Source organism: Xenopus laevis, chromosome 5L, assembly GCF_017654675.1.
Source record: "Xenopus laevis strain J_2021 chromosome 5L, Xenopus_laevis_v10.1, whole genome shotgun sequence".
NCBI classification, from domain to species: domain Eukaryota; kingdom Metazoa; phylum Chordata; class Amphibia; order Anura; family Pipidae; genus Xenopus; species Xenopus laevis.
This window is the reverse complement of record NC_054379.1, coordinates 18,268,929-18,282,237: the sequence shown is the minus strand read 5'-3', so window position 1 is coordinate 18,282,237 and position 13,309 is coordinate 18,268,929. Positions and strand designations below refer to the sequence as shown.

Below are 13,309 nucleotides of genomic sequence, written 5' to 3'. Positions count from 1 at the left end.
GGTGGGGTCAGTGACCCCCATTTGAAAACTGGAAAGAATTAAAAGGCAGAAAATTAAAAAACGACTGATGAGGACCAATTTAAAAGTTGCTTAGAAATGGGCATTCTATAACATACTAAAAGTTAACTTAAAGGTAAACCACCCGTTTAAAGGGGAATACCTATGCTGGCAGAGTTTTATGGTCTTATGGTATCTGTCTGTATACCATACATAGAGGGATGTTCCTGCTGAATTGTGCTTAGTACAGGGGGATAGTTCAGCTGCCATAGTTTTATGGGATCTCTCTGTACAGACTATGAGCAAACTTAGGGGGCTGTTCCTACTGAATTGTGCTTAGTACAGGGGAATACCTATGCTGCCATAGTTTTATGGGATCTCTGTGTACAAGCTAAGAGCAAACTTTGGGGGCTGTTCCTGCTGAATTGTGCTTAGTACAGGGGAATATTTATGCTGCCATAGTTCAATGGTATCTTCCTGTACAGACTATGAGCAAATTTAGGGGACTGTTCCTGCTGAATTGTGCTTAGTACAGGGGAATATCTATGCTGCCATAGTTTTATGGGATCTCTCTGTACAGACTATGAGCAAACTTAGGGAGCTGTTCCTGCTAAATTGTGCTAATTAGAGTGGAATAACCATGCTGCAAAAGTTTTTTTTTAGTTTCTGTAGAAAACAGAATTACCTTTTAAGAACCAGGGAATCCCTGCAACAGAAATATTGCTAACAAGCTAACTCTATGTACAGATCATAATGCCACTGTTCAGTCTCCCTGCGTTGAATGGAGGTTCTGTACACAGACATGACAGTGATGGGAGTCAGTCAGAATTCTTTTGGACCAGAGTGTGAATGTGTATAAACATGACTAACACATCCTTGAATCTGGAAGCAAGGAGAGACACAGTAAGAGCATCGTCTTATCCACCAGACCTTTGGTTCCAAGCAGAGATTATGTTACCTTCGTATTTCAAAAATGCCCAGTGAAATATATACCTAGTAGGATATTTAGCTCAGGGATATACGGTATTGAAATGCCCAAACCTGTATTAATGTATATTGATAAGAAGCGAGTTGCCATGCTGTTTTGAAAAAGAGCGGCTACAGCACAGGTGCGTGATTAGAGCAAGGACAGTTCCCCTTTAATGAAATGAGAAGAGTCGTTCCAGGTTATTTTTAATATGGAAACTGCTCGTTTGCTGTGAGTGTGAATTCTAGACAAACGTAAAATACAGTGAAATACACGAGTAGTAAGGCCAGGGTTAAAGAATATCTGTGTGGCACATGGGACGCAATCTCCACCAAAGATTTACAGCTGCCATTGAAGTGCCTGGTCGCGAATGGGTTAATACTTTTTTATATAGTATTTTTAAAGAGACCTGAGGTCACACTCACTGTTCCAGTTATTCACCGTAATAATAAAACAGTAGCTTGTACTTGATCCCAACTAAGATATAATTAATCCTTATTGGAAGCAAAAACCAGCCTATTGGGTTTATTTAATGTTTACATGGTTTTCTAGTAGACTTAAGGTATGAAGATCCTAATTACGTCGGAAAGATCAGTTATCTGAAAAATCCCAGGTCCTGAACATTCTGGATAACAGGTCCCTAGCTGTAGATATGTGTGTATGTATATATAGCACACTCCCAAGGGCACGATTCTACTTACAGACAGTAAAGGGGAAGTACACTTTATTTATATTCTCCTTAATAATCAATATCTGCCTACTGTATGTATTTATTGTGATGTGTAGGAGGTAACACTCGGTTTCCTCTTTCAGTGTAAAATGAAATATTATCCTTAAAGTGGCAGAGCTAAACCCCTACCCCAGTCGCCAAATGAGTGTTAAAATGCGGAATTCTTACTAATAACAAACACCATGTGCAATTTCATGTTATGTAAGTTCCACAAAGATGAAGCATCCCCCAATAAAGACGCTTCCCCCAGATACTGTGTGGGCCAGCTAGTATGAATAATTGGGTTCCCAGCATTATCCTGCAACGTGTCCAACCCCAGCCTTCAGAGTAGGCTTGCATTATTGTGCAGTTTATAAAAGCCGACCTTTGTCTCGTTACATTGTCACGCCGAGCTCTTGCCTTGTCGCTGTGCTAGTGTTTGTGCTGTAATGGAAAGAGTCAGAGTTCCATTTTCCTGTTACAAACGAGCGTTTCCCCTTGGGGTCAGAAACCACTTCCCCCAGAGCTCAGCGTAAGATAATGAACAGAAATACTTTCTGAGTATTCCCTTTATAAGTTTGTTTCTTGCTGCCTCTTAGTTTCACCACCATATTTATTTTTGTGTGCACAGACTCATTATGCCTTCGTTATTGTGGGTGGTTAGCAGGTATTCTGTTTTCTGTTTATTTTCATTATATCAATATATATATATATATATATATATATATATATATATATATATATATATATATATATATATATATATATATATATATATATATATATAGTCCTCAAGAAGGAGCACTCATAGGTCTAAAGAACCTATTGGCACTCACCACACCATCCGTCAACGGCCGGGTGCTCACCAATATTTATGCAATGTCATTAGAGAGAGCACTCACGGCAAATTAGCAAATTTATGTAATATACTAAATTAGAACTTAATTCGTCCATAATTGGAACAACGCGTTTCGATCCTCAGGAGACCGTGTCGGACTGGGATGCCAGGGGCCCACCAGAAAACATTAGACCGTTGGCCCACTTTCCAAACTATTATTCCTCCTCTCCTCACTCAACCTCTTTATTATCTTAGTCTTTTATATTTACTTTATATTTACTTAGTATCTCGGTGGCCCAGTCCGACACTGTCAGGGGATCCTGATGACGATCCCCTGAGGATCGAAACGCGTCGTTACAATTAAGGACAAATAATGTTCTTCTTTAATATATTTCCTGAAATTTGCTAATTTGCCGTTAGTGCTCTCTCTAATGACATTATATATATATCTATATCTATATAGATATCTATATCTATATATATATATATATATATATATATATATATATATATAGGAAAGATCAAACGGCACTCACCATTCAGAGAAATTCTCGCCGGGTGCTGACCAATTAATCAATAAAAGTTCAAAAGAAAGCACTCACGGCCTTGACCATCAGGGGTATTTCAAAGTGTATTTATTCGTGCATGGTGCATCAACGCGTTTCGGCTCTCAAGGAGCCGTCGTCCTGAATGCACGAATAAATACACTTTGAAATACCCCTGATGGTCAAGGCCGTGAGTGCTTTCTTTTGAACTTTTATATATATATATATATATATATATATATATATAGTCCACAGGGTAGCCAGCACTCACGAATAAAGGTTTAAATTGCCTGGGTGAAGTATCCAAAATTTCAATTGACAACCAGCAAGAAAGAACCACACTCTCGGGACTTATATGAAGCTAAAAAAAAATTTTTTTTGTAAAAACAAGACTAACGTTTCGGCCTCCTCCGAGGCCTTTCTCAAAGTTTGAGAAAGGCCTCGGAGGAGGCTGAAACGTAGAGAGAGAGAGAGAGAAAACACCAGCACCAGGGGTCTTTTTGCATCAGAAAAGCATTTCATCCAGCACACCTTCAACGTTAGCTGACCCAGGTGCTATCCACAGATGCCATAAATAGAAAAATCCAAAAAATATAGATGGACACTCGGTACGTTTTTAGAGTTAAAAAAATTGGCCCCACCAGTGCTAGGACTCTCGCACCGGGAGGAAGCCCCCAACTGGAATGCAGTTAGCCCACACCTTTGGTGGAGGAAAATATTTTTGGCCAACAGGTGCCCTTTAAGCCATTATGCATAAATTCTGGTTATATAGAGATAAATGCTGTCTGTAAAGGGGCAATTAAACTCTGTTGCACTTAGGTTGAGCTGAGTCACTGTTATTGCTGTCTCCTCTGTCTGCAGAGCATTACCTGGTGATGGAAAGTTGCAGATCAGTAAATATTAGAACATTTCTGTAAGTGGAAATTCCACAGTTGCGGTTAGAAAACCTGTCACTTTCATCAGTACAGCTGCAAAAGAATAAAATTCGAAATATGCTTTAATGTGCAGATACATGTGAGAGCTAGTGTGTTGCTTCACTCGCCCAATGGCCTTTGCTTCATATCACCTTCACTGCCGTCACCCTCTCAAGGGGGCAGATTCACTATAGGGGGAAGTGGCTAACGCTAGCGACATTTCGGCAAAAATCCCATCCGCATTTTGATTTGAAACACTCGCACTGCTGAAGTAACGCAAGCGAAACGCCACCAGCATTCGACGCTCAGGACGCAACTTTGCATTATAGTGAATTAGTGGTAACGGATTTTCGCCTAGCGAATGTGGCAAAGCGTTCGCTGGTGACAATTCGCCCGTTAGTGAATTTGCCCCAAGAACAGCCCCATCAGGCTCCCTGCTGTAGTACTACAGGTGGGGCTGCACTACCATTTGTTGTCAGTTACAAAGTGTCATTTACTTAGACCCGGACAGTAGTGCAAAAGCACTAAGGCGCCCAAAAGGAAAGGTGCACCCCCACCCGCCTGCTGCTTCCCAGCTCTGCACCCTGGAACAGGCAGTGAATGGGGTTAAATGGTTCTTGGCCTATTCTGCCTGATACAACTTGTTCCAGGAAGAGGCTCTAAGGCACGGTCGGCCTGTCAGGACTTGCACACGCATTGCAATTAGCCGACTATGTCAAACAGGATGTCAACAAGGTAACGCTGCCCTTATCGATTATTCACCTGAGAACAGTAAGAAAAGTCACCAAGGGAAACCCTCGCACATTCAGAGATTAAGAGAAAACATTGCTTATTGCTCCCAGTGGAAAATTCAATAATGTTCTCCCCTTACTATTTACAGGGAAGAGTAAACACCGGGCTCTGAAACCCAGGAGGGGTTCAACATGGTGCTAGTGAGAGTGGATGAAACCAGAGTAGTCCTTAGTCGTGTTACCTGCTATCCATTTGTTACTATAGGCACCATCTCTCCCTACTATACCTGCTATCCCACAGTCACACTCCCTTCCCAGAGACTATTATCCACTGTTACTATAGACACCATCTCTCCCTACTATACCTGCTATCCCACAGTCACACTCCCTTCCCAGAGACTATTATCCACTGTTACTATAGACACCATCTCTCCCTACTATACCTGCTATCCCACAGTCACACTCCCTTCCCAGATACTATTATCCCACTGTTACTATAGGCACAATCTCTCCCTACTATACCAGCTATCCCACAGTCACACTCCCTTCCCAGAGACTATTATCCCACTGTTACTATAGGCACCATCTCTCCCTACTATACCTGCTATCCCACAGTCACACTCCCTTCCCAGAGACTATTATCCCACTGTTACTATAGGCACCATCTTTCCCTACTATACCTGCTATCCCACAGTCACACTCCCTTCCCAGAGACTATTATCCCCACTGTTACTATAGGCACCATCTCTTCCTACTATACCTGCTATCCTACAGTCACACTCCCTTCCCAGAGACTATTATCCCACTGTTACTATAGACACCATCTCTCCCTACTATACCTGCTATCCCACAGTCACACTCCCTTCCCAGAGACTATTATCCCACTGTTACTATAGGCACCTTCTCTCCCTACTATACCTGCTATCCCACAGTCACACTCCCTTCCCAGAGACTATTATCCCACTGTTACTATAAGCACCATCTCTCCCTACTATACCTGCTATCCCACAGTCACACTCCCTTCCCAGAGACTATTATCCCACTGTTACTATAGGCACCATCTCTCCCTACTATACCTGCTATCCCACAGTCACACTCCCTTCCCAGAGACTATTATCCCACTGTTACTATAGACACCATCTCTCCCTACTATACATGTTATCCCATAGCCACAGTGTCATCCCCGAAATGCTATTACTCTCTATCTACTACGCACTGCTGTGGTACTATCTGTACTATTACAGGTACTGCCTTTGTAATGAAGATGTAACTATGTGGCATGTTGTTGACAGTTCCCACACTGTTCTTACTCCAGGCCCAGGTTGATTAGCTCCACTTGGAACCCCTGTGGAGGGAGAGAGCTGTAGCTGTGAAACCCTCAGTTAATCATTGCCTCGTAAACACCCAAAATACAGATCCTGACAGGGAAGGATTAAGTGTTGTTGGTGGAAGTGTCAGACAGGTTTGCTCGCTAGGATCCTATGTGCAGCTTGTGAATTTTCCCCTGGGAGTCTGGCGCCAAACTTACAATGGAAACTACTAGGGAGGTGGCTGGAACTTTCTAGGGACTTACAGTCTGTGAACAGCCCTGAAAAGGGTTATTTTCTAGGATCACAGAAAGACGGACACAATATGGATCAAGATGATCTTTACCATGTCTGTACATGGCAGTTAATAGCTTTACTTTGTATGCACCATTTAAGAAATGAACAGATGTAAACTGGTGTGTTAGGGGCTTTTGGGCATTGGACTGTCACCAGTACATGATATTTTCATTACTTAAAAATACTCATTTTTTGGTGTTACTGTTCCTTTAAGGCAAAACTATATTTGCAGGCGCCCACGTTAGATTGTCAAGCCTTTAGCCCTGGCTGTTGGGCAGCAGCGGTGACTTCAGCATCCAATACAGGTCTGCAGGTTGGGCATTATTGACTCCATCTTGTTCTGTTGCCTCAGAAGGCTATAAGGGACTTGCTTTTAGGGTCAGACTGGGGTGTGTGAGGCTACCTTAGGGGTCCTCACACCCCCTCTGCTACCCCTCTGCTACTTGCACACACAAGTGTCCTCCTCTCACCGTAACACTTACTTTTGCTGCAATCGGGGGAGGGAGGTTAGCGGGGAGCGACGCCACAGGGCAGACGGGGATCAGGTCTGAGTCAGTCTTTTTCCCAGTGTCCCACTAGCCCAGTCCGACCCTCCTTTTTTTAGGGCTTGTACACAAGGCTATAAAATGTTACGGATCTGCTCTGTTTTGGGGAGCATTCCTGATCGCAGAGGCAGTCACTGAGCCCCTGGAGTATCCCTATGATGTTTATAAAAATTATAATATATATATAACCCAGGTATCTGTAATACAGGAATTGCTGGACCAGGTTGTGATTTTCTTGATTATTCCAATATCTGGTTCCCAAACTTTAGATAAAGTGAAGTTGCAATACCAATATAATTATATGAGGGAACAGATACGCCAATGCAGGAACTATGCTGCTACATTATTTATTTATATACGTGTTAAATAAATAATGTAGCAGCATAGTTCCTGTATTGGTGTATCTGTCCCCTAATATATTTATATTGGTATTGCAACCCATGTATCTGCCCAGCACTAAATACATCAAGAGGCAACACCTACTGATTTTCCAGGTATCAGCTGATTTGGATACTGTGCAATTTGGCCACGCACTTCTGGATGACTGGCTGTACCCAATAGAACCCCCTTGGGCCAACCTTATGACTATTGTTTGACTTACAAATATGACCTCACAATACTTAAAACTTAATAACTTTAAAGACAATGTGGAAAAATGATCTGACCATCATATAATCTCCGATATTGCACATATAAACAATGTCATCTTAAATGAGTCAGCCCCCCGTAGTTTTTCGAGGACGGTGTTACTCAAATCTGAGTCCATGTCTCCCGTCGGTAAGAGAAAATAAATACCATATTTGGTTAATAGGACTGACAATGCCACAAATAACCTTTTTATTGAACCTTTTTGTCATGACATAGTTCCAAAAAAAAAACAAAACCCTCCACTGTGTTCTGTGTTGCTTTGAAGCGGCAATAAAACAGTTCAGCTAAGCCGGGAGGGATTGATTTTTATGACTGTTTTCATCCTGGTTTCCCGTCGCTTTTAGATTATTTTTTTTTTTTGTAAATGTCTTTCAGCGATGCCCTAATTTCTCCGCTGCCATATTAAATCAATATTCAAAAGGCAACTGTTCCATTTAGAGGCCCCTGTCGACGCACATTTCTCTCTTTATTACAGACAAAGCCTCGGTTCAGTTTGTTTCTGATGGTCTTAGTCTATTTTATGATCTGCAGGGAATGTTTTGTGCTTTCCCCGCTAACGTCATACACAGGTCAACCACCCACTGGTCTTTAAACACAGAGACGAGTAGCCTGGAATGGCATAAGGAGCCCTCAGTTGGAGTAATGCTCATGGGGCATCTCTAATTCCTCTGGTAGATCTGCCATGCGAAAGCCAGAATCCCTTACCAGGAGCCCACTGAGGGTTTTCACACTGGTCACATATAATAACAAGAAAATCTGGAGAGTCTTTGCAAGTATGTAGTTTTATTATCGCACTAAATGTTTCGGACCCAACTGGTCCTTCCTCTGGTGCATGTTATAAACCGTTTATAACATGCACCAGAGGAAGGACCAGTTGGGTCTGAAACATTTAGTGAGATAATAAAACTACATACTTGCAAAGACTCTCCAGATTTTCTTGTTATTATATGTTACCGAGGTGGAGATGGCTGCTCCATGTGTCTGTTGAAGAGTCTGACAAACAGTCTTAACAAAACCAATTGGTGGATTACTGAGGAATAATTTCCAGTTTTCACACTGGTCACCTTGGTACCCTCTTTTTTTAAAATTAGGATATTAGAAACCATGCTGAAGTTCTATGACCTCCATATAAGCACACAGGAAAGAATGGGTGTTCAGGTTTTCCTATATAATTTACAGTAGGGGGTACATTATCCCTTATAATACATGAGTGATACTCAGAGTTCCCTGTATAACTCAGCCTTCAGCCTTGTGCCTTTATATGGTCACAGAACAACCCCTCAGTGACTTCTAATATCCTTATCATTTACAGTAGGGGGTACATTATCCCTTATAATACATGAGTGATACTCAGAGTTCCCTGTATAACTCAGCCTGCAGCCTTGTGCCTTTATATGGTCACAGAACCCCTCAGTGACTTCTAATATCCTTATCATTTACAGTAGGGGGTACATTATCCCTTATAATACATGAGTGATACTCAGTTCCCTGTATAACTCAGCCTGCAGCCTTGTGCCTTTATATGGTCACAGAACAACCCCTCAGTGACTTCTAATATCCTTATCATTTACAGTAGGGGGTACATTATCCCTTATAATACATGAGTGATACTCAGAGTTCCCTGTATAACTCAGTCTGCAGCCTTGTGCCTTTATATGGTCACAGAACCCCTCAGTGACTTCTAATATCCTTATAATTTTTCAGCAGGGGGTACATTATCCCTTATAATACATGAGTAATACTCTGAGTTCCCCCGTATAACTCAGCCTTGTGCCTTTATATGGTCACAGACCCCTCAGTGATTTCTAATATATTTTTATTATACATTAAATGGACCATAATACCATATATACATACAGAGAAAACAAAGACCCTTTTGAGGTATTATGCCAATGAATCTCTGCTCCTAATTGAGATAAGCGGCAATACCAGGCAAATGTATCCCTCGGTTTAAAAGTAAGAGTTCCACTTATAGAAATACTTTGTTTTCTTTTCGTGTTTCCAGGAAAATGAAGTGTGAGCTGTTTGATAAAAATTAATTGTTCGAGTCAGACAGCAGCTGGCTTGGGAAGCATTTGTTTGCCGTGTGTATTATGGACAGGGTTTGTGAATAGCTCAGATTACAGGTGTTTCATTTCCCTATTTCATTGTAAGGCTTTAAGGTTGGCGGATCATCAGTGAAAGGGTTGCAGGTTTAGTCAGCACTTCATTTGTATGTAGTTTTACTGCCACCAACTTGCTTTAGTGTTTTTATATTGCCATTTTCCATCTTGCACTACCTTTATTCCCCCAGTCTTGATCCCTTCCATTTCTTTGCTGCAGGTACGCAGATCAGTTATATCTTGCCCCCCCCCTCAAACAAACTTATTAAAGGCATTGTTCACCTTTGAGTTAATTTTTAGTATGATGTAGAGAGTGATATTCCAAGACACTTTGCAATTGGTTTTCATGTTTTATTATTTGTGGTTTTTGAGTTATTTGGCCTTTTATTCAGCGGCTCTCTAGTTTGCGATTTCAGCAATCTGGTGGCTAGGGCCCAAATTACCCTAGCAACCATGCCCTGATTTGAATAAGAGACTGGAATATGAATAGGAGAGGCCGGAATAGAAAGATGATTAATAAAAAAGTAGCAATAACAATACATTTGTAGCCTTAGAGAGCATTTGTTTTTTAGGTGGGGTTAGTGACCACCCCATTTGAATTCTGGAAAGAGTCAGGAGGATTCAAAAATGATAGAAAATCATATAATAATAATGAAGACCAATTGAAAAGTTGAATTGGCCATTCTACAAAATACTAAGGGGCAGATGTATGAAGGGTCGAATATCGAGGGTTAATTAACCCTCGATATTCGACTAGGAACAAAAATCGTTCGACTTCGAATATCGAAGTCGAACGATTTAGCGCAAATCCTACGATCGAACGATCGAACGATTAAATCCTTCGAATCGAACGATTCGAAGGATTTTAATCCAACGATCGAAGGAATATCCTTCGATCAAAAAAACTCAGGCAAGCCTATGGGGACCTTCCCCATAGGCTAACATTGACTTCGGTAGCTTTTAGCTGCCGAAGTAGGGGGTCGAAGTTTTTCTTAAAGAGACAGTACTTCGATTATCGAATGGTCGAATAGTCGAACGATTTTTAGTTCGAATCGTTCGATTCGTAGTCGTAGTCGAAGGTCGAAGTAGCCCAAAAAACACTTCGAAATTCGAAGTTTTTTTAATTCGAATCTTTCACTCGAGCTTTGTAAATGTGCCCCTAAAGGTTTACTTAGGGGCAGATTTACTAAGCCTCGGGTGAATATTCGAATTTCAAAAAGTTCGAAATTCGAAGTAAATTTTTGGCTGCCATCGAATTGGCTACTTCGACCATCGAATAGGTATTCAACTTCGATCCGAATAAAAATTGTTCGACTATTCGACCATTCGATAGTCGAAGTACTGTCTCTTTAAAAATCCTTTGATTTTAATACTTTGCCAAATTAAAGCTACCGAATTGCATTATAAGCCTATGGGGACCTTCTCCAGGCTTTTTCTAAGTTTTTGGCATCGAATAGAAATCCTTTGATCGATCGCTAAAAATCGGTTGAATCGTTTGATTAGAAGGATTTAATCGTTCGATCGAATGATTTGTATTCGATCGATCGAATGCTATTTCTAGCGCTAAATCCTTCGAATTAGATATTCGAATTCGAAGGATTTCAATTCGATGGTCGAATTCAAGGCTTTTAACCCCTTGGAATTCGACCCTTGATAAATACCCCCCTTAGAGTTGAACCATCTCTTTTTATGTATACATGTAACCAATGTTCCTCACTTCTTATATAGTAAAATGGTGGCTTTGTAGCCATAGACACCCACCCCTTGAATTTCTGGGTGGCCTAAAATAAAAAAAAAAAAACATTCCGATTACCTATCACCTTCTGGGGTGAAGCATCGTTACCCTGATTTATTAATCTGTAGAGCATTTTAATACCCCAGAATGTCATGGTAAACTACATCATACATTTGCCAATTCTCAATAGCAACTTTTTTTCCTATTTTATTTTATTTTCCCTGAAACATTTGCACTTCCCTTTGTTATCTTGGCATTAACAGTTTCCATCCGTCACTCGCATGTAAACCGAAGCTCCGTTTCCTTAAATCTCATCTCTTCTCTGTTCATGAAATCTAATCCTTTCTTCTCATCCACTTCTTTTTCCTTATTCCTTTAGTGTCCGTAATTCTTCATTCAAACAGTTAAATGGTTTGTTCACCTTTGAGTTACATTTTATTTTGATGTAGAGAGTGATGTTCTGAGACATTTTGCAATTGATTTTCATTTTTTAAAATTATTTGTGGTTTTTGAGCTATTTAGCTTTTTATCTGGCAGCTCTAGCAATTTCAGCAATCTGGTTTCTAGAGTCCATGTTACCCTAACAACCATGCACTGATTTGAATATAATTAACTGGAATATAAATTGGAGAGGACCTAAATAGAGTAATCAAAAGTAGCCAGTGACCCCTTAAAAGTTGGAAAAAGTCAAAAGAAGACAAATTAAAAAACTATAAATAATAAATAATGAAGACCTATTGAAAAGTTGGCCATTGCATAACATACTAAAAGTTAACTTAAAGGTAAACCACCCCATTAATCTTTGGCCCTATCTGCTGCAGATCAGTGCCATTTAGCGAACCAGAGAAAGAAGTCAGGGGGTCCTGCTCAGTTGTTAAAGTGTTACAGGCAGAGATGTAGTTAGAGGGGAAATACATAATGGGGAGTCTGGGGACCATGCAGGGCAGCGGGTTGGTATGAAGAGTACAGCGATAGCAAGTATTGCAGGAGCAGATCAAAATGGGGCAGCTGGACAAGATGGTGACTGTGAGGCAAGTTGGTGAGGGTAGTACAGGCATGGGATCCGTTATCTGGAAACCCGTTATCCAGAAAGCTCCAAATTATGGGATGGCTGTCTCCCATAGGCTCCACTTTATTCCAATAACCCACATCCTTTTTCTCTGTAATAATAAAACAGTAACTTGTACTTCATCCCAACTAAGATATAATTAGTCCTTATTGGAAGAAAAACCAACCTATTGGGTTTATTTAATGTTTATATGATTTTCTAGTAGACTTAACATATGAAAATACAAATTACGGAGCCCAACAGGGGTCTGCTCCCTCAGTAGTATTAGAGGAGGGGAGATCACGGGTAACCCGCAAGTATGTGCTGCAGGGGATCACGGGTGACCCCCGGGTATGTGCAGCGCAGAATTGAAGAGGGGGCCGGAAAAAAACGTTTGTGGGGGGAGAAATGATGCCCATGTAACAAAACTTTTTTATAATTGCTGCTACAGTGTATCTATGAGAATTCCACTGTGACTTTTCAGATGCTGGGTACTGCCTGGCAGATACAGGAGGTGGGAGTTACTACTTTCCATTTAAAGCCTCTCCATTGAAAGATGCCCTAGGCAAACACTTTGACCATATACTCGTGTGTTTTTCTACCCAAAGCAGCGAGACTATTGCTTAGGAAAACAGACAGAACAGTGCAAACACATCTGCCCTGGAAACAAATGCTCTGTGTACACAACAGGTCTCAAGCCAAACAAGCGTCGGAATAGTAAATGTCACTATTTTTAGCACTCGTGTAAAAGTGGTATTTTCCATCCATTCTGCTCTTTTTCTTATTATAAAGGGTAAATATGTGCATGGACTCAAAGCACGACATAGAGGCCTTATCCTAAGAACCTGTCTACTATTTTCATTACATTTTTTAAATATTTTTTTTGTACACACTGTATCAAGAACAGTGAAGCCAATATCCTCAAT

General features: G+C 40.8%; 1 protein-coding gene across 1 annotated transcript in view; it reads left to right on the top strand.

Moving 5' to 3' along the window:
* The window catches only part of LOC108716491 (inositol-trisphosphate 3-kinase B), a 68,193-nt gene that overhangs the window by 31,821 nt on the left and 23,063 nt on the right, over nucleotides 1-13,309 (top strand). The window lies entirely within an intron of this gene.